The sequence below is a fragment of the Dromiciops gliroides genome, chromosome 4 (genome assembly GCF_019393635.1).
Source record: "Dromiciops gliroides isolate mDroGli1 chromosome 4, mDroGli1.pri, whole genome shotgun sequence".
Taxonomy (NCBI): domain Eukaryota; kingdom Metazoa; phylum Chordata; class Mammalia; order Microbiotheria; family Microbiotheriidae; genus Dromiciops; species Dromiciops gliroides.
The window spans coordinates 9,728,238-9,751,324 of NC_057864.1; positions in this window are offsets into that span (position 1 = coordinate 9,728,238).

The following is a 23,087-nucleotide window of genomic DNA, read 5'->3' on the forward strand; positions in this document are numbered from 1 at the left end:
TCTACTTCTGATACAATAATGAATACATGTAACCCTGGCGAAGTCATTTAACCTCTCACTGCTCTGGGCAACAATAAGTCACAGAGAAAGTACTGACCTCATAACAAAGAATTTCCTAATACTGGATTTCTCTATATCAATAATATTAAAGGAATAACATGTACAGTCCCTACAATACCCCTTACCATTCATGGTTTTCAAAGTTGTTTGGATTTATTAGTTCATTCAAACCTTACAAGTCAGATATTCCAGGCAGTATAATCATCCCCATTTTATAATTAAGAAATTGAGGTTAAGTGATTTGCTATGGGTCATGGAACATAAAGTCTGGCTCCTTTCTACCTTTCTAAACATTTAAATTGAGGAATGAGAATAAACATTTATATAGCACCTACTATGTTCCAAGTATTTTACAAATACTATGTCATTTGAACCTCACAACAACTCTTTGAGGTAGGTAATGTTATTATTTCCACTTTACATTTGAGGAAACTGAGGTAAAGAGAGGTTAAGTGACTTGTCCAGTAAATATTGTTAGTAAATACCTGAGGCAGAACTTGAATGCAGGTCTTCCTGACTCTGAGCCCAGCTCTCCACATACTGTATGACCTCACTGTCTTGGAAGCATTTGGAAGTCTACATTATTTTTAACTTGCTCCCTGTCCTCCTGGCTTACACCTTGCCAAACTCAATCTTGGATTACTTCTACCATCTTTGATCTTTCCACCAACTCATGTGCTGTTACACAGAGTTGGAGGAAGTCATGAATTAGTGTTACTTAGGCCCACTGCAAATTTATGTTGCCTAATCTCACTGAGGTGGTATAGCACTGGGCCCAGAATCAGAAAGATTCCTCTTTGTGAATTCAAATCTGGCCTCAAAAACTTACTAACTGTGTGACCCTGGACAAGCCACTTATCCCTATTTGCTGGAGAAGAAAATAGTGAACCCTCTAATATCTTTGCCAAGAAAACCTTTAAAGGGGTCATGAAGAGTCAGACACAACTGAATAGCAATGACAAATCTTACCTGGTCCCTTACTGCAACAAGATAATTCTTTTTTCTTCTTGGTTTATTCTTTATCCTCTTTGATATAGTAGCCATTCCAAACCTTATATTTTCTCCTCAAGCCTCACACAAGCTCCCTCCCACCCCACACTTCCCAGTCCCAGATGAGGACCACAACATATATCATCTAAAATATTAAGATCACTCACCAGGAACTCCATCTTTTCCTCTTCTCTTTATCTCATACACTCCTGAGATCATTCATGACTATTTCCTTCCCTCCATTTTATTTAACAAGAGAAGAGACAACTGTCCAAGGCCAACTCTTCTAAACACAGTCTTGAGTCTACCCTTTCCAGCCATCTTGTCACCTTGTCAAGCAGATGACCTCAATCTCTCTCTCTCCCTCATCATCTCTCCCTCTCTCATCTCAAACTCAGCATGTGCAAACAAAACAAAACAGCCAACTCACTCTGCTCCCTTCCTCATGCTCCTCCAACCTCCTCTTATTCCAAACTTTCCTGTTATTATCAAGGGGACCACTTTCCTTCCAATTACTCAGGCTCACAGCCTTGGAGTCATCCTGATTTCTAATTCTCACTAACCCCTTATAGCTAATCAGTTGACAAATGGATGTTGTTTCTCTCTCCATGATATACCTCACATTGATCTTCTTCTCTACTCAGAAAGCTAACACCCTTAATGTAGGACCTTGCTACTTCTTCCCTGGAATACTGCCGAAGCAACTTCTCCTCCACCCTTTTTTCTGTCCCTCTTCAATCTCTCCCACACAGCATAGTGATTTTCCTCCCATCCCTGTCTGACTGTAGTACTTTTTCTTACTTTATTATCTCCTGTGAAGCTATTTATTACCCATGTGACCAAACAAAAAGTCCTGATCCGCTGTCTGACATTTCAAACTCCTTATACTCTGACCCTTCTTAGCTATACAGTCTTACCCATCACTCCTCTCTGCCCACTCTGTGGCCCAGCCATGCTAACTGACTTGCTAGCCTCATACATGAAGTTCTATCTCCAGTCTGTGGCTCTTCATAGGCTGACTCTTTTCATGTTCATGTCTTAGAATAACTGGTTTCCTTTGGATTTAGCTCAATCTTTCCTTTCCGCAAGAGGTGTTTTGTTTAGTTTTGTTTTCTTTGTTTCTGCTTTTTTGTCCTTGGGAAAGTCCAGTAACTTCCCCTCTGAGGTTACCTCATATCATCTTCCTTGTACATATTACACATACATTGTGTCTCCCTCAGCAGAATTCAAGCTTCATTCAACAAGCATCCATCTCAAGGGTCTTGAGCGCAAGCATTGTTTTTGCTTTGTCTTTTTTAGTCCCAACTCCTAGCACTGTGGCTGGCATGTGGTCAGGGGGTGTACAGAGTTTGGGGAGGACTAGCACCTCTAATGTAAGAGCTGGCTGAGTCCATCCCAGGGTTGTTCATCTCCCTTTACTGTATAATTCTCACCCAACTCTCACCTGTACTTCCCAGAAGCTGTAGCAAACAAAGCAGTCATACCCTGGAAAAACCATGTAGGGAGACAGGTTAAACCAGGTTGAGGTTAACCAACAGGCCTTAAATCCATTGGTGACTTAAGGAAATGTTTACCCCAGTGAAGAAGTGAAGATTTCTCCTGGTGAAATGGACAGAAGAGAACAACTTGTTCCAGTGGCCATGAAGGCAGCTGAAGCAAGTGTGCTAGATTGCTTAGAGCTTGGTCAGACATTGAAGATACAAAAGTCAACCACTGCACCCCAGGCCAGCATCAGTTTTTCTGACTTTTTTCTTGCCACTGGACTTCAGTGCTTCAGGAAAAGAGAGGGAGGATGAGGGCTGTGCAATTCTACCTTGGCTTAGATCCAATTCATGCATAAGTTAAGATAGCACCCTATAACATCATTGGTTCTCTTAAAAAAAATCATAAAAATTAAAAAAGCAAACAAGGAAGAAGAACCACTACATGGGAAGGGCTTTTAATTAATACTTGATAAATGTTTCTACATTCTTAACTCTCATCCATTCACTGGCCTATTTGCACAACATTTTATCTCCCAACTCTAAGCCTTTTCATTAGAATGTTCCACTCCATTTAGCCTGTCAATACTTTACCCTTAACTTCTTTCGAAGTTCAATTCAAATGTTATCTCCTTTAAGAGGTTTTGCTTGATTCCTCCAGCCACTAGTACTTCCCAAACACTTTCTATTTATTTTAAATAAAGCTTTCTGTGTTTTATGCACAAGTGCTATTTTCCCTATTTAAGGTAAGCTCCTTGGAGGCAGGGAAATTTTTCCTTTTTTTTTTTAAATTTCTTGGCTCAGCAAAGGGCCTGACCTATGTGTACATAGTATGTTTCTAATAAATACTTGTTGATTCGTTAATATTTTACTTCAAATTGATCCAGTAAATAAACCTCATCATTTTCTCTCCATACGCATGATTTGATTGGTATAGGGAACTAACAGGTGATGAAATCCTCTATAAATTCTTGCCAACAATTGTTTTGTACCTTAGTGTCTTGGATAATTTCCTGAAGATACTGCAAGGTTAAATCACTGAGGCACCAACCCCAACCCTCAAGTGCTATGTGTTGGAGGTATAATTTGAACCTCAGATATCCTGATTCATAGACTGACCTCCTTGCCATGTGATCACTCAAAGATTAGTTTTCCTAAAATGCCAGTTTCATCAAGTTGTACTCTTGCTCAAGAACCTTTAATGATGCCACTCAGGTAACATAATATCCAAATCCTTCCACTTGGTATTCAAAGACCTCCATAATTAGCTTCATACCTAGCTTTCTAATTAGCTCCTTCTACAAGCCCTCTCCTCTCCTTTCCCCTCCAGAAACATCAAATCTAATCAATCTGGCCCATAATGTTACCTGCAATTTCCTAGCTCTTGACCCATAAATCCTCCGTTCTCTCCACTTGATATGTCCTCCCATCCTCCATTTCTGTCAGATTCCACTCATCCTTCAGGGCACAATTTAATCCCCTTAACCTACAAGAAGCCTGCCTTGACCACCAAAGTCCACAGTACTCACCCCCAGCTCTGAATCATATGCATTCGCAATGCATATAACCATTAGACTGGAACCAATTACCAAATTTTCCATAATTATAACTTCAGAGAGTGTGAATTTGGATAAATGGGCCACTTCAGGAAATTCATTATTCACACTAATCAGGACCTAGCTGTAGTCCTTATTGTCTTTATCATTCATTTGGCACTTTGGATCATGCTAGAATATTATGTTATTATTTTCCATTAATCTCTCATGTCCACTTGCCCTATTACCACAATTGGATTCTAAACTCTGATTTGAGTCCACAACAAATGATTTTCAGTTAAAAGAACTAGAACATTTAGCTATGAGAAAAGAAAAGAAGATTTGGGATGGGTGGGGAGTCATAATAGCTTTAAGTATTTGAAGAGAGGGATTGTACTTATTTTGTTTGGCTCCTGTGAGCAGAACCAGGAGAGATAGGAGGAAGTTACAAAGAAGAGAATTTAGAGTCAAAGTCAAGGAAAACTTTCTTAAAAATTAGAATTGGCTCCCTTGGGAAGACCTTTCTCAATGGAAGTTTGTGAGTAGAAACTAGATGATGACTTCTATTAAGGTCATAGGTCAGAGGGCAGGTAGTCCAACTCTTTCTATGAACATTGAAACTGAGGCTCAGAAAATGACATGGCCAAAGGTCAGAAGTAGTGAAGCCAGAATTCGAACCCAAGCCTTCTTCTAAATGTAGTTCCATTGCTATTGTTCCTGTCTGCCTCCCAGGTATGCTGTAGAGGAGATCCATTCCAGGTATTATTTATACTATGTGGCCTCTGACCTTCCTTCCAACTACGGAATTCTAGGTACTTATGTAACTCAGCAAAAAGGGCATTGGGCCTAGTATCAAAAGATCTGAGTTTGAAGTGTAGCTTCTACACTTACTATCTGTGTGTTCATGAGCTAGTTGCTTAAAATGTTTAGGCATCAGTTTCTTCATCTGAAAAATTAAGGGATTAGACTTTGTAAAATTTCTAAAAGCTTTCTAAAGATTTATAAAATCCTATTTCTAAAATCTCTATCAGATGTCTCTCTATGCCCCTGCCATCCTCTGATTTTTGAGTCCCTAACCCAGTCTACCATTTTGTGAAATGCTCAAGCCATCCATATTCATCTCACTCCTCCCACTCCTGACTCTTTGGAGGCTTCCACCTCTTCCCCAGAAGCCTTGTCTCTAGATAGGAATTCTTCACTCCTCTTTTCTATGTTATCTTCCCACGTTAGAAGGGATTGTCCATTTTGCTTCTATGTTTACATATATTACTTGGCACAGTACCTAATACATAACAATTATTATTAAATACTCACTCATCTTCTTTCATTTTTTCTCTCCCTTTCTTCCCTCCTTCCTTTCTCTTTCTTTCTTTTCCTCTTTCCCTCCTTCTCTCTCCCTCCCTCCCTCCTTGTCTCTCTCTCTTCTCTCTCTGTCTCTCTCTCTCTCTGTCTCTCTCTCTCTCCTGTCTTTCTTTCTTATCTGACAACTGTTTGCCTGTCTATTTAACTCTATGATCATATGATCCTAAAATTATAGTGGGTTTAAATTGCATTAAAAGAGGCATATTGTAGGATTAAGAAATGAAAAAACTGACTCTCCTCTGACTAGCCAGTCTCATATCAAGGAGCATATTCAATTTTTGATGTCCCACTTTAGGAAGACCTTTGATAAACTGTAGCATCCAGAAGAGGCAATGTCAACAGTGAAGGGCCCACCCAAAGTCATGACATGGGAAGATTGATGGAAAGAACTGTTGCTATTTAGCTTAGGGAAAAGAAGATGTGGGGGAGGGGGAGGATGATAGCTGTCATTGAGTATTTGAAAAGATGTCACATGGAAGATAGATTAGACTTTTTCTAGTTGAATTCAGAGGGCAGAAGTAGGAGAAGTAGGTGGAAGTTGTGGAAAGGCAGACATTGGGCTTGAGGTCAGGGAAGATGCCCTCCTTATTAGAGCTGGCCCAAAGTGTGATTGGATGCCTTGGGAAGCATCTGGCTTCACATCACTCATGGTCTTTATGCAGATTCTGGGTGATGACTTGTCAGGCATGCTGTAAGAGAAAGGGTAAAGGGGGAGGGGATTCTTGCTCAGCTCCTGGGTTGGCCTAGATGGCTGCTGATGTAAGTCCTTTCTAACCCAGAACTTCCTTGATTCTGTAATCCCCTTTCCCAACATCTCTCTACCCACACACTCTTTCTGACCTTTCCTGCCTCAGCAGACAACTTTAATTTCATTAAGGCTGAAGATGTGCTGTGAGATGAGGCAGGGGCAAGGGGGCAGTCATAAAAACAAGCATGTTGCTGAGCTTAAAATGCATCTGGGTAGGCGTGATTAAAACTAGGCAGCAGAACGCAAAACCTAAAATTAGAATACTCTCCCTCGCTTCCTTATTTCCTCTGCTTTGTTCTTACCGTGCTCTCTGCTCATCAGCAAACTGAAGCTTGGTCTGCATCAGGCCAGCTTGGATGGCCACTAGCCCCAATAACTAGAGCTGGGTTTTTGTTTCTACATAAACACAAAAGAATCACCCTCCAAGGCCCCACTCATACTCTAGACGATTTATTTTAATTCAACAAAATTATCTATTGTGTGCTTAGAATTGGGGGAGATGCAAAGGTGAAGGTGATGCAGTTCTTGTCTTCAAGAATTTTATAGTCTGTCTTTTTCAATGTGGAGTAAGAACAGTAGACAAATAAATAAAATCTAGAAAATCTGAATGTGATTCCCACCTCAGACTGTAACAAGCTCAGTGGCCATTGCCAAACTGGGCAATTTTCTTAAGCTCTCTATAACTCAGTTTCCTCACCTATAAAATAGGGTAAACAGTGGCACCTGAAACTGAAATACAACAAGCATTTACTAAGTGCTTGTTATGTGTAGGTATAGTGCTAAATGCTGGGGATACCAAGTCAACAAAGAGAAAGATAGTTTCTGTCTTCAAGGAGATGACAAAGGAGAAAAAAAAAAGTTGGGGGCTAAACATCAGACAGTGGAGGAAGGTACTCATGTGGGTACATGGTGGTATAGTCTACAGAGTCAGAATCCAAGAAGGGAAAGGAATCCTGGGAGCATTCCCATGGGCATGCTCCCCAAATGGTAGCACCAAGATTGTTGCTGGAGATATTGACAGAGGTCATATTTATATATATATATTTATACATATACATATACATATATATATACATATATACATACATATACATATACATATACATATACATATACATATATATATATACATATACATATACATATAAATTTTCAAACTTTGAAGCATTATATACATGCTGATAGTTATCATCATTTTTATTGTTTTTGTTGTTATCATATAACTTTGGGGATAAGACACTCTCCTTATCCTGCTTGTCCCCTTCTCTGCAATTTGCAGTCTTATTGAGTTGTCTAGAGCATTAAAGAATTCAATTACTGGCCCAGTGTTACCTGGTGAGGAGGTATCAGATATCGGGCTTGAACCCAGATTCTTGTGGCTTTCAGCTTGGCATGACACTACTCTCCCCTCTTCACAAATATGCATATGCAAAATAGATGCAAAATACATACAAGGTGATGTTGAAGGAATCCTGGGATCTTCACAGTGAAAGGGACCTCATAAATCATCTTACCTAACCAGCTAACTCAAAAATACATATGAGGAAACAGGCCCAGAAAGACGGGGACTTACCTACTGTAAAGAATTAATTGTTATTTGAGGTTTTTATGCCTGGCTCGCACTGGCCGGGGGCTCTGCAAACTGCATGGTGCTCCACCCACTGGTTGTAGCCGTGGTCATGGCGCTGGCACCTCATGTCATCACCACTCACTGACACCTACATGGACCTGGCAAAATTATAGTGATTGGAAGTCTAGTGAGGGCAGTCATGTGACTGTCAGAGTGGCCATCCCATTGGCTGGGGCTGTGTGTGGTTTTTCTGGGATTGGGGGAGGAGAATTGGGCATTCTAGCTGGACCCTGGAAGGACAGGAGTTTTGGTATTCTCAGCTGATTCCTGGGCGGTGGTAACTTTTGAGGTTGTATAATTTCCCTTTCCCCATTTTATTTCCTTTCCCTTGATCCTGCTGATCCTGTTTGTGTTTTTTTGGTTTTTTTGGTGTTTTTTTTTTAAAGTTCGTTCTTGTTAAAATAAATCCTGTTCTGTTTTGAGGGAGGCTGCCGGTCTCCTTCCTTGCCCCAATATTTCAGCGAGCCACTTAGCTAACACTCCCCAATTAAAAATTGGTCCCCACACTACCAACTGGGAAAACCAAATAATGCTTGCTTAAGGAGGTGACACGTGTTTGAACTGGCAGTGTAAATAGGACTTTGACAGGTGACTGGATAGAAAGGCAGGCAGAGCGATTCACATGAGACTGAAGGTCCTAGAGGGAGCAAAGTAGACTGCTTCTTTGAAAAGCCACTGGAATGAACTGCTGAGTGCAAGAAATAGGCAATATTGTGGAGGGACCTGGATGAGAGGCTGAGGAGTTTGGACACTTATAGCAGTTAAACATCACCCCTTGTCACACAATGCCTGGAGCAGGATGAGAACTCAGGTTGGTCTGACTTGAAATCCAAAACTTTATTTGGTGTGACTATGAGCAAGTCACTTAACTCCTCAAGGCTTCCTACTGTGTAAAATGGAGAAAAAGAAGAAACAAAAGAAACAAACAAAAACCACCTCTAACCTCATGAGATCTTTGGGAAGCCCTGAAGTCACTCTGCCAGTGGCCTAGGCTCACTCCCTCAGAGTCACTCCCTACTCTTGGCTCTCACACACCCTGGGTATAAAAGCAAAGGCATATCTTGTCTATTCTCCTTTCTCAAAAATCTCTTTGTTGCTACACAAACCACAACCATCTTGGTCCAAGTCCTGAAAACCTCTCACTTGGTTAGGTAAAAAATGTCTGGTAGAAAGAGATAGGAATGGCTGGGAGGTGAGCAATGTAGCTGAGATTTTACAGACTCGGGATGTTGAAAATAATCAATCAAATGATAAACATCTGATTAAACTCCTACTATGCTCCAGGCACTGTGCTAAGTGCTAGACATACCAATGGAGGTGAAGGATAGTGCCCGCACACAAGGAGTTTACAAATGAATGATGCAACAGACTTCTACTTCATCTCTTTGCATCTAGTATCTTCTCTCTATAACTCTATCCTTCAAACTGCTGCCAAATGTATGTTCCTAAAGCACAGGTCACAGAAAACCTCCATGCTCACCCCCTATCTTCAGAAACTTCATTGACTCCCCAGTGTTTCTATGATCAAGTACAAGCACCTGTGTTTGGAATTTAAATCACCTCATTCACAACCTGGCTCGAGGCTATGTTTCCAAGCAGATTCTACACGGACCCTTTCACTTGTTCCATCTTCTGCACATGCTGGTATACTTGCTGCTCCTAGCACATTGAATTCTAACTCCTTTCTATGTGCAGAAGCACAAGCTACCATGTATGTGGGGACTGCTTTCTATTCCCCTTCCATCTCTAAAATCCTATGTCCCTTCAATGCTCAGCTTAAGCACAGCCTCCTTCAATGCACCTTTTTGGATTTCCCCCAGATTTGCTAGGATGTCCAATTAAATCAGTTTATTCCTTTTGTGTCCCTCCATTACTCACTGATCTACAAACATATTGGATCCCCTCCCCCCTGAATGAATATATATATATATATACATATACATATACATACATACATATATATATATACATATACATACATATATATATATGTGCATATGTAACACCCCCTTGGGCATCGTTCTGAAAGCCAGTTCTGTGCTGCCTGCTGCTTGCCCAGAGGGAGAAGTAACTCTTGTATGGCTGAGTCAATGCTGAGCACAATATTGTGTGCCTGCCATAGGGAATTTACTTCAGGGGGTTGGAGATGTACTTTGAAAGAAACTTGCTAGAGAGGTGATTGAGAGTGTTTTGAATGGAACAAACTTTTGAATGGTGGAATGGAGCCCTTAGAGAAGGAGACTTGTCTGAGAAGTAGTTCTGTCAGATTTCTTTAGATCCAAGACTTACAACTTTAGCGGGGGGATTCCACTGGACAGGATGTCTCTCCTTTTCTAGGTTTTAACTGAAATCTCATATTGTTTCCAACTTGAGGGCTCCCTTACTCTAGTGTATTCTTTGGCATTTTATAATCTGGGGAACTTTGATTTCTTTTGGCTGTTTTGTTTAGATAAATGGGTTTACTTAGTATTTGCTATATATGATGATCTTTTGTGTAAGCATCATTTGTTTGGAAGAGGCTATTCTAGTGTATATGAGCTAGGGGTTACTTCCTCCCTTAAGAACAATCATGAAGTAGCTTTCTCTGTTCTAAGTATTGTACCATGTAGATTTTATATATATATATATATATATTTGACTGGGTAGCACAAAGACATAATCTCAAAAATAGAAGAGATCACTCAGCCTTGGCAGTTATGATTTCTACCTAACTCTCTCCTCCATCTGAGCTGCTGGTAATACAGGTGCAGCCTTCCTCCTTTTTACTCACACAAGTGGGCCATACCTCAGATCTTACCTATCCATGCCACCCATGAACCCTATATTCATATTTATTTACATGAGTATAGCTATATTTGTCTATATCACACACATATATGAATGCCTATAATGTATCCTAATAGAATGTATTCTTTTTGAGGAAGGGCATTGTTTTAGTTTCCCAAGGATAAGCAGAGTTTCTTTTGCTTGTTTGACATACTAGCAATTATTCCACTTTGGTTGATTTGAATTTAGTTGATCATTCTTATCTGTCTCCAGACCTAATCTATCAATAAAGGTCTTAGCTGTGCCTCTTAGCTTTATTTCATTTTCAAATTCTATAAGCATGCCAGCTATCTTTTTCTTTTTTTTCCAGTTATCTTTTTCTATGGCATCCATAAAAATGTTAAACACAAGAAGAGCTCAGTAACACTCTACTAGAGAGCTCCTCTAAGTAGGCATGGAACCATTAATGAATATTCTTTGAATTCAATCATTTAAGCCCTTCCAAAGCAATGGAATTTTGTTCTCCTTTAGTCCATATTATATTTACTTTGTCCATAGTGATAGCAATAGAGACTTTTTTTAAAAAAGGGTTTTTTTTCTGAAATCTTAATAAAATAATAACAATAATAATGACAATTATTGTTATTGAGGCTAACACTTACACTGTGCCCATATTTACCAATATTATTACTACAGAATTTTTGTTGATGATAATTTGGGAAAAGTCCCTTATGCTGTAAAGGACAATGTGGAAAGATTTCTCTAGCAGTAGCTCTGCTACTTACTAGCTGCGTGAACCCAGGTCAATCCCTTTAAGTATTTTTTGTTCATCTACAAAATTAGAAATTGTACTGGTTGGTTCCTAAGGTCCTTTACATCAAGAAATCTATGATCCTATTCTCCTCTACTGCTTTTCTTCCCAATTTGTTATGTGCTTTGAAATCTCCTTTTATTCTCTCCACCTATCATAGAGTTTTTTTCATACAACTAAAATTAACTTTCAAACTCAGGTATGCTCAGTAGGCCTGGGCAAAATTTAGTTATATGTCAACAGTGATGATAATTCTACCTCTGTGGTTTGAGCACTATTTATGAGAATGAGTAATGAGATCAGATGTGATGTTCCTTCCTCTCAATGTTCAGGTGAACATGGCCTTCTCAAATAACCTCACCTTTCAAGGGACCTTACTACCCCACTACATCTTAATGTCCACAAAGTGATTGACCACTGCAACAATGGTTCCTTTTGGTGAGACAGGCTGAATATCTTAGTTGATGTGCTCTTGGCAGAGGAATTACAGGTGTCAGGTAAAAGCAAAGGCAGCAGGGTTGAAAGATATATCATTATGTGAAAGGATACTATCATTATCTTTTTATCCTCAATGGCAGACACATAGTAGGCATTTAAATGGCTGGTAATGAATTGTTATCATAGATGAAATTCACATATCCCTTTAAGCTTTGCAAAACACTTCATACATGTTATTTCATTATTCATAGATGAAGATATCAAGTCTCAGAGACTTGAAATGACTTGTTCATGATCACACAGGCAGTGTTTGAACTGCTATTTGACCCGTTTTCCTATTTCTAAATCTAGCATTTTATCCAATGTGAGAAACTGCTCCCTTTAGAGATCATCTAATTTTATTTTTTTTTATCTTATAAATGAGGAAACTGAGGCTTGGAGAGGTTTGATAGAGTGATTTAGATCACTAGATTTGGAGTCTGAATTGAGAGTTCAAATCCTCATTCTGCTACTTCCTACCTGTGTGACTTCTTACAATTCACTTAAGTGTTCTGCTTTCATTTTCTTCCTCTCTAAAATGTGGGCATTGGACCAAGTACTGGATATCTAGAATATCCCCCAATTTGACAACCCATACCTCAGACAGCTTGACTGAGGGCACACAGCCAGTATTCTATTGGTCAGTCTAAAGGCCTCAAAGGTTTTTTGTCACTCTGCAGTCTGTGACTGCTGATTCTGGCAGAGCTGTGGGCATTTAGGTGCTGAGACATCATTTCCTGGCCAGCTCTTGAGTTCCATCCCTCTGACCATTCCACCCAGTCTAGTGTGAAGGAATCTCAGCTCCTCCTCCACTTGGACTGCAAAGTCTCCATCTTCCCATTCTGCCTTGTTGGCTTCATCTCCTTCACCTCCTTCCATACTCTGTCATCCTAGCTGGACTCCATGCAATCATGAGATCCCAAGCTGAAAGGGCTACCTCCCTCCTAAGAGGGAGTGCATTTGTTCAATGAATACCAACTAGACCAATCTGGCTGCACCACAGAATACATGGAGGGGAGTAGAGTGTAGAAAAACTGGAAAGACAATAAGGGGCCGGGTTGGGAAGAGTTTTAACAGGCAAAGAGAAGGTATTTTATTGTATCCAGAATGTAATACAGAGCCCTTGAGTTTAAGAAAAGGTGTGATCTTTCCAGAATTGAGCTTAAAGAAGCTCACATTTTCAAAATGATAACATATATATATATACACACACACACACATACATACATATACATATATGTACATATATATGAAATAGCAAGTTATATATAATAGATTTGCAGTTTCAAGTGAACTGCTATTTTTTATTATACTATCTGATGAAAATCATTGCTTTATACCATAAATTAAAAATAAAATTAAAAGAATTATTTTTTTAAAAAGAAATTCACTTTTGTCAACTGAATGGAAGAGAGACTGGAGTGGGGGAAGACTTAGATTGGCCGACCCAAAGGCCATTACAATAACCCAGGCAAAACTAAAGAAGGTCTCTACCACGTGGTGCCTATGTGTGTGTGGAGAGAAGAGAACAAAAGTAAACAAGAGACTTCTCAAGAAGAAAATATGAAGGCCTAGGGAAAGGGAAAATGCCAATGATAGGATGTGAACTCAGGTTTGCTGGCTCTTTATCCAATGGTCTTTCAAGTATCTCAAGTTTTCTGACACATCCCATATCATAGTGACATGCAGTTGACTGCCTTCTGTCCTCAAATGCAACCTTAGGCTCTGATGTCTTTTATTGGCACCAGCTGAATCTGCCCCCTTTGACTCTATCTGCCAAACACCTGGAGGAGCCAGGGCAAGACACATGTAGGATTTGGCATCAGAGGACCAGGGTTTGAATTTCTGACCTTTAGGACCTTGGATACATCATTTAGCCTCTGTAGACCTTGGTTTCCTTGCCTGTACAATGAGAAGTTTGGATCAAAGAACTGCTAAGGTCTTTGTAGACTTAAATCTGTAACTATATGATCCTATTCCATGTCTCTGAAGGCTCTGCCTTGGGACATGGCAGTAGCATCCAGGGGGGAAGAGACAGGTAAGAATTCAAGCAAAAGGAGGGAGCTTAGATTTTGGAAACCAAGAATGTTTTCAGCCTAACAGCTTTTAAAATCAATCTCATCAGGCTGTTTGAATCACAAGCTTCCCCTTCCCCCCCTCCCCCTGTGAGTGTTCTAATCAGGGATCATGCCTACACCTACTATAATGGTGCTTGCCCTGGTTAAGCCTCTTTCCTCAAGACCAGAGTGAATTTTCAGATAATCTTGGCTTATTTAGGAACACTTGTACTGGGCAAGCAGGAGAGATACGGGGGTGGCTCCCAACCAGACTATCAGGAAAAGACTTTGAGTTACCTGGGAAATTTCAAACCCAAAAGATTTAAAGCATTCATACCAACTGACCAGGAACTAACCTGAGGCTATAGCCTTCATTCCCCAGTGTGGGATGATCCATGAAACTGAGAAAACTTTTCCGAGAAGAGCAATAAAAAATAACTACAAATCTCAGGACAAGGTAATGGAAGAAGGGGATGAGGGATGGGGAACAGGGGAGGAATAAAGTTTCCCAAACAATATAAATTGCATCAGACCTACTTGGGATATATTTTAACAACAATAACAATAATGATAGTGTTCGTAATGTATTCAAGAAAGTATTGTATGTTCTCAGGGTACAATCAGTAAGCATTTACTACCTACTATATGCTAGGTACTGTGCTAAGCTTTAGGGAAACAAAGAATGGCAACAACAGTCTCTGTCCTTGATTAGCTCACAATCCAATAGGTGAAGACAATGTGCAAATAACAAGGTCCATATATGACACATCCAGAATAGATGGAAGGTTAGACCATAGCAACATGCTTCCTGCCATCAAAAGCAGAAAGAAGTCATAAATGCTCACATTTGCATAGAAATGCATCAAAGCAAAAGCGATGTACAAGCTAACAATGGAAAGAAACCAAAGTCAATATTCCTGATACAACATGGTATGTGGGGAAAACCCACAGTATTTGAAGTCATGAAGGAGCTGGATTCACATCTGGGCTATGACACTTACCAGCTGAGGGATCATGAACAAGTCACTGAAAATCTGAGTTACAACATAAATCCCCCCCCCCCGAATTTTACTCTTAAGATAGGAATTGTAAGATCTAAGAAGGTTGTTGGTAGGAAAATACTTTATAAATCATAGAGTGACATAGTTACTGTTCCACCCATTTTATAGATAAGGAGTACAACATTTAAAAAGATTGAGGAGCTTATCCAGGGTAGACCTTCTACATGAACCCAAGCTACTGGTAAACACCCCATGCTAATTCTGGGGAGCGTCTAGTAAAGGAGTTACTATGTGGTCACCATTGAAAATAAAATATTATTCTCCTCTGGGCGCACACACACACACACACACACACACACACACACACACACACACATAATGTACAAATACTGTGTTTAAATACACATATACTCTCCTCTTCATTTACTTTTTTATTTTCTAACATTTTTTTCATTCATTTTTTCATTCTTTTATCTTATTTCTTTATCCTTTAGGTTAAAATATTGTATCCACTTATTTCCACTGGTAAGAGTTCATCCTTCTTACGTCTTTCCCCAGGGGTGATCAGGGAAAAGAGATTCAAGGACTTCCATTCTACTCAATCGATTCTTTTTTTTAATTTTTTAGAATTTCATTTTTCAAATTACATGTAAAAGCAAATTTTGACATTAATTTTTTTTTTAAACTTTGTGTTCCAACTTTTCTTCCTCCCTCCCTTCCCACCGCCACCCCAAGAACTCAAACAATTCAATATAAATTATACATGCTTAGTCATGGGAAAAAACTCTACATTAGCTAGGTTGTGAAAGAAAACAGATAAAAACAAAACTTCAGATTAATGAATTGTCAAAACAAAAATGTGTTTCAGTCTGTTTTTAGATACCATCAGTTCTTTCTCTGTAGATGGACTGAAATTTTCATAAGTTCTTCAGAGTTATATTGGATCATTGCCTTGCTGAAAATAACCACGTGCTTCCCAGCAGATCATCTTACTCTAATACTGTTATTTTGCAGACAGTACATTTCTCTCTCCTACAGTTCATTTGGGTCTTTCTAGGTTTTTTCTGATAGCATCCTGTTCATCATAATTTTATATACTAGCTTGAACTTGACAAAGAATTTTCTTCACAATAGTCCAGCAGAGTAGGTACCATACATTTTGACATTGTAGTCAATCATCATAACTATTTCCCTCCATTCCATTCTCTTCCAATGATATTTACTCTATTGTCTATCTTATTTTGCCCTATTCCTCCTCAAAACTGTTTTGCTACTGACTTCCCCCTCTCCTGCTCTACCCTCCCTTCATTCACCCTTCCCTCCTTATCCTCTTCCCCTCCTACTTTCCTGTAGGGTTAAATAGATTACTCTTCCCAATTGTGTGTGTGTGTGTGTGATTCCCTCCTTGAGCCCACTCTAATGAGGTTAAGGCCTTTGAGCTAATTCTGTTTTCTAAATTTTTCTTCCTCCCTCCTTCTTCAAATCTCCCTATGAAATCAAGCAATTCAATATATGTCATACATGTGGTATTATGCAGAACATCTTCACCTTCCTCTAGAGTGTTTTGCTTTTTACAGCTCCCTCCCCTAAACATCCCTTCCCTCCTTCTCTTCTTCCCCCCTACCCCCTTATCTCCCTCCCCTCCTTCAGGGCAAAAATATATTACTATACCTACTTGAGTATGTATATTATTCCCTCTTTGAGCCAATTCTGATGATAGTGAGGTTCACTCACTCCCCCACTCCCTCCCACTCTTCCCCTCCACCCATACGTTTTTTCTTGTTTCCTTCATGTGAACTACATCTCCTCAGTACACCTCTCCCCTTCCCCCTCCCCCAGTCTATTCCTCCTACCCCTCAACCCTATTTTAAAGATGCCATCATGGGTTAGCTATGTGGCATAGTGGACACAAGCACCAGCCCTGGGCCCAGAAGTCCCAGAGCTGAAATCTGGCCCCAGACACTTGACAACCCACCCTGTTTGCTCCACAAAGAACAAGGATACACAAAAAATAAATGCTTCACGAATACCATCCTTTCATATTCAGTTCAGACCTGTGTCCTCTGTGTATTCCTTACTGAAAAAGTTCTTATGAACTGGAAGTATTATTTTCTCATTTATGAATGTAAACATTTTAATCTTTTAATGTCCCTTGAGATTTCTTATCCCTGTTTACCTTTTTATGATTCTCCAGGGTCTTGTATTTGAAAGTTAAATTTTCTATTCAGTTTAGGTCTTTTTATCACAAATGCCTGAAAGTCCCCTTTTTCATTGAATTCTCATTTTTTCCTCTGAAGATTATACACAGTTTTGCTGGGTATGTGATTTTTGGCTGTAGTCCCAGTTCCTTTGCCCACTGGAATATCATATTCCATGCCCTCCAGTCCTTTAATGTAGATGCTGCTAGATCTTGCTTTATCCTTATTGGAGCTCTACAGTATTGGAATTCCTTTTTTGTAGCTGCTTGCAATATTTTCTCCTTGACCTGAAAGTTCTGGAATTTGGCTATAATATTCCTAGAGGTTTTCCTTTTGGGGTCTCTTTAAGGAGGTGATTGGTGGATTCTTTCAACTTTTGCATTAGCCTCTGCTTCCAGAATATCAGGGCAATTTTCCCTGACAATCTCTTGGAGGATGGTGTCTAAGCTCTTGTTTTAGTCATCATTTTCAGGTAGTCCAATGATTTTCAAATTATCTCTCCTGGATTTATTTTCCAGGTCAGATGTTTTTCCAAGGAGATATTTCACATTGCCCTTTATTTTTTCATTCAATTGGATTTGCTTTACCATGTCTTGATTTCTCATAAGGTCATTAGATTGAATTTGTTCAATCCTAATTCTTAGGCAATTATTTTTGGCAGACAGCTTTTTATCTCCTTTTCCATTTGACTATTCAAACTGTTGATTTTTTCTCACGACTCTCCTGCATTGTTCTCATTTCTCTTTCCATTCTTTCCTCTCTTTCTCTACATCTTCGTTCTATCTCTCCTACTTTCTCTTCAAAGTCCCTTTTGAGAGCTTCCATGACCTGAGACAAGTTCATTTTTTTTTTGGAAGCTTTGGATGTAAGGGTCCTTTGGTTGATTTCTGAGAGTGCACTTTGATATTCCTTATTGCTGAAGAAACTTTCTATAATTCTGAACTTTCTTTGCTTGCTTATCTTTTACCTGAGTTTAAACTACCCACTATGGGGCCCTGCTTCTCGGTTACATTATTGTTCCCAGATTCAGAGGTTCCCAGGTGTTTTTCTCTCACCTGGCCTGTTCTCTGGTCTGAAGATAACCTCAAGCAACTTGCTAGATAACCAACCAGCAGAATGCTGTGGTGGTTTTTAGCTTTGACAAATCTGCGCCCCACCCCCACCTGGGCCTCCCACCCCTTAGGGTTTCTTCCTGGCTCCCCACTGGGATGGGACAGCCAAATTCCTCCCTAGGTCCCACTGATACCCCTGCAAGCCCCCCCCCCCCGTCTCAGTCAGCCATTCAGCCCTCTCACACACCACACACTCAGTTTCAGAAGACGGTAGTGCTGCAGCTGATTCAGAGGCTCTGGGGTAAATTCCTCTGGCATGCCTAGGATCTCTGTAAGCATGACTCAGGGTTGGACTTTACTCACAGCACAGCATGGCCCCCTTTAATATATCTTTAGCTGGAAAATAATCTCAGCTCGTATTTTCGTGGGTTTTTCTGCTCCAGGTATTCTTTTATTGCTGTTTTGGGGGTAATTGTATCAGGAGCTCTGTGTTCCTTCACCATCTTGGCTTCCAGGTCCATTCAATTCTAATCTATGTCATATGCCCTCTGGATCTGAGTAGATTTTGAACTCAAACATGAACAATTTGATATATCAGTAAAACTAAGCTGATCTTCATCGTTTAAAATGCAATGTCTAGTGTGAGGAAGTATTCTGAATGAGTCAAAAAACATCTGGAGAACCCTGTCTTGTTCTGAGAACCACATTTTATGAAAGACATTATGATATAGGGACAGAGCCAAGATGGTGGAGGAAAGGCATTAAGTGCTTGGAGCTCCTGACAGAATCACTCCAAAAACTCCAGATGATGCCATAAGACAATTCCTGGAGCAGCAGAACTCAAAAAAGGATGGCTTAGAAATTTGCCAGGAGTGTTCTGCTGTACCAGGGTGGGAATGGAGCCCAACCCCAGGGGCTGCACTGACACAGATCCAGCCCCAGGCTGTGCCAGAGAAAGATACTCCCAGAACCACTAAATTGGCTTCAGCTGTGGCTAACTCAGCTCACAGTCTGGTGAGACGGTCCAGCTGTTGGTGTGGGGAGATTATAGGGGTCTTGGTTCACACTGAAGTGGAACTCTGACATTTTGCCCAGACCCATAAACAGGACACAGTCTTGGGTAGCAGTTCCAGGTGGGGGAGGGGTGCAGGTATGCTCAATCTTGTAACCAAAGTGAACCATATCTGTTTCTGGGTTAAAGAGCAAGCAGCCTGATGTTACTTATGAACCAAAAGACGGCCATGTGAGCTGTGAACATGCCTCTCCTTAAATATTACCACCTGGGACCTCCTAAAGCTTGGGATAGTGCATCCTGGTGGCAGTGCCCCACGTTAAGGAGTCAAAAGTCAAGAAATAGACTAGAAAGATGATTAGGCAGAGAAAGATGTGGACCTTAGAAAGTTTCTTGCTGACAAGGAAGATTGAGGTGCACCCTCAGAAGAGGATAGAAACACCAGGATTCTTACATCCAAAGCTGCCAAAAAAAATATGAATTGGTGTCAGGACATAGAAGTGCTCAAAAAGGACTTTGAAGATAAAAGTAAGAGAGGTAGAGTAAAAAATGGAGAGTGAAATGAGAGTTATACAGGAAAGTCATTTAAAAAAACTCAAAAGGGGGCGGAGCCAAGATGGCAGAGGAGAAGCTGTGACTCCCACAAGCTCCAGATAAATCCGACCACTCACATCCAAATAATGCGGTAAAACAAAACAAAACCCAGAGCAGCCTAATGCACATAAGACCAGAGTGAGACTATTTCTCCCCAAAAGAGGGCAATACTGATCACCTACTGATCAGGCTGAACAACTCAGCATGCAGTCCCAACCCAGCCAGGGACACTGCTTCCAGCACCAGAGTCTTCAGCACCAGCAGCTTCTGAGGCTCTGATCACGGACTGGTGAGTGGGTTCAGCAATAGGCTGGGGTGAAGTGGAGGCAGTATCTGCTGGAGTTGGGGCAACGCACACTTAGTCTGAACCAGTGGACTGAATAGAGTTGTGGTGGCCCAGTGGGGGAGGGGCAAAAAGCACACCAAGCTTCCGACCATAGAGAATCAGAGTTCAATCAGACTTCTGTTTCTGGGTCAAAGAGAAAGCAGCCGTGATTACGCACAAGCCAGCCAGGCTGAGAAAAAGCCTAATAACCCCCTGGGACGCACTGTAGCACTAACAATGTGTCCTAGAAGCAGTGCTACACTTTAAGAAGGAGTTAGAAGCCAAGAAATAGTAAGCCAGGATGAGTAGGCAGAGAAAGCAGAAGACCATCAAAAATGTCTTTAGGGGAAAGGTAGACCACAATACAACCTCAGAAGAAGAAGATAATAACAGCGTCAAAGCTCCACCATACAAAGCTTCCAAGAAAAATATGAACTGGTCTCAGGCCATGGAAGCTCTCAAAAGGGACTTTGAAGAGAAAGTAAGAGAGATAGAAGGAAGATGTAGAGAAAGAGAGGAAAGAATGAAAAGAGAAATGACAGAGATGCAGGAGAGTCATGAGAAAAGGTCAACAGTTTGAAAAGCCAAATGGAAAAGGAGATTAAAAACTGTCTGATGAAAATAACTGCCTAAGAATTAGTCACTTAACTAACCCATGATGAGATCTTTAAAATAGGGTGGAGGTGTAGGAGTTATAGAATGGGGGAGGGGGAAGAGGAGAGATGGCCTGGGGAGAGGTAGTTCACATGAAGGAAACAAGAAAAACTAATGGATGGGAAGGGAAGAGGAGGAAGGAGTAGAGGAGTGAGTGAACCTCACTATCATCAGAATTGGCTCAAAGAAGGACTAACATACATACTCAAGTAGGTATAGTAATATATTTTTGCTGTGAGGGAGGGAAGGGAGGTAGGGGAGAAGAAGGGAAGGAGGGAAGGGCAAATTAGGGGAGAGAGCAGTACAAAGCAAAACACTTTTGAGGAAGGTGAAGATGTTCTGCATTACTTCAGAAGTATGACATATTGAATTGCTTGATTTCATAGGGAGGGTGGAGGAGGGAGGGAGGAAGGAAGAAAATTTAGAAGACAGAATTAGCTCAAAGACCTTAATCTCATCAGAGTGGGCTCATAGATGGAATATCATTCACACCCAATTGGGAGGAGTAATTTGTTTAACCCTACAGGAAAGTAGGAGGGGAAGTGGATAAGGAAGGAAGGATGAAAAAAAGGGAGTGCAGAGCAGGGGAGGGGACAGTCAGAATTAAAACACTTCTGAGGAAGAATAGATTAAAAGAAGATAGAAAATAGAGTAATGGGAAGGGAATAGGATGGAGGGAAAATGTTATGATGATTGATTATAATGGCAATACGTATGTTACCTTCCTTGCTGGGCTATTATGAAGAAAACTCTGTCAAGTTTAAGGTACCATATACAGGTTATGATGAACAGGTTACTATCAGAAAAACTTAGAAAGACCTACATGAACTGAAACAGAGTTGAAATGTACTGTATATAAAATAACAGCAATAGTGTAAGATGATCTGATGGGAAGCATATGTTTATTTTCAGCAAGGCAATGATCTGATATAACCCTGAAGGACTTAAGAAAATGGCAACCCATCTACAGAGAAAGAACTGATAGTATCTGAAAACAGATGGAAACCCATTCTTTTCCTTTTTTTTTTGTTCTTCTTTGACAATTCCTCAATCTGAAGTTTTGGGGTTTTTTACTGTTTTCCCTCACAACCTAGCTAATGTGGGAATGTTTTCCTTGAGTACACATGTATAACTTATTTTGAAATGCTTGAGTTCTAGTGGGGGGGTGGGGAATGGAGGAGGAAGAGAAGTTGGAAGACAGTTTTAAAAATTTGATGGTTTTTTATGTATATTTTGGAAAATAAAATTCTATTCAATAGAAAAAAAATAATAAAAAAGTCAACAGCTTGAAAAGACAAATGGAAAAGCTCTCTGAAGAAAAAAAAATTACCAAAGACTTATAATTGAACAAATGGAAGGTAGTGATTTTATGAGAAACTAAGACACAATAAAGCAAATCCAAATGAATAAAACAAATAGAGGACAATGTGAAATATCTTCTTGGAAAAACAGCTGACTTGAAAAATAGATCCAGGAGAGATAATTTGAAAATCATTGGACTACCTGAAAATAATGATCAAAAAAAATCTTAGACATAATCTTCCAAGAAATTGTCAGGGATGATTGCCCTGATATTCTAGGAACAGAAGGTAAGATAGAAATTGAAAACATCCACCAATCACCACTTGAAAGAGATCCCAAAATAAAATTTCCAGGAATTTTCTAGCCAAATTCCAGAGCTCCCAGGTCAAGGAGAAAATATTGCAAGCAGCCAGAAAGAGACAATTCAAGTACTGTGGGACCATAGTCAGGATAGCACAAAATCTAGCAGCTTCTACATTAAAGGATTGGAGGTCATGGAATATAATATTCCAGAGGAACTGGGATCATAACCAAGAATCACCCTCACAGAAAAACTGAGTATAATCTTTCAGGGGGAACAATGAGGCTTCTATAAAAAAGAGGACTTTCAGGTATTTGGGATGAAAAGACCTGAACTGAATAGAAAATTTGACTCTCAAATACAAGAACCTAGAGAACCATAAAAAGGTGAACAGGAAAAAGAAATCATGAGAGATGCTAAAAGGTTAAACTGTTTATATTCCTACATGTGAGGATATGTCTAACTCATAAGAACTTTCTCAGTATTATGGTAGACAATAGGAATAAATTTAGACAGAAGTCACAGGTGGCAATTAATTATGAAAAGAAGATATCTGTAAAGCATTTTTTGTTTATCTTTTGTGTGTGTGTGTGGGGGGGGGTTAAGGACTGTACAATGCTTTAAAGTGATTCTTTCATTTCCTACTAGGATTACTTCATATCTAGTGAGGTGTTGATCTGGAAAAACCTGTCTCCTATGACATGTATTTAATCTTTATTCTGATGATAATG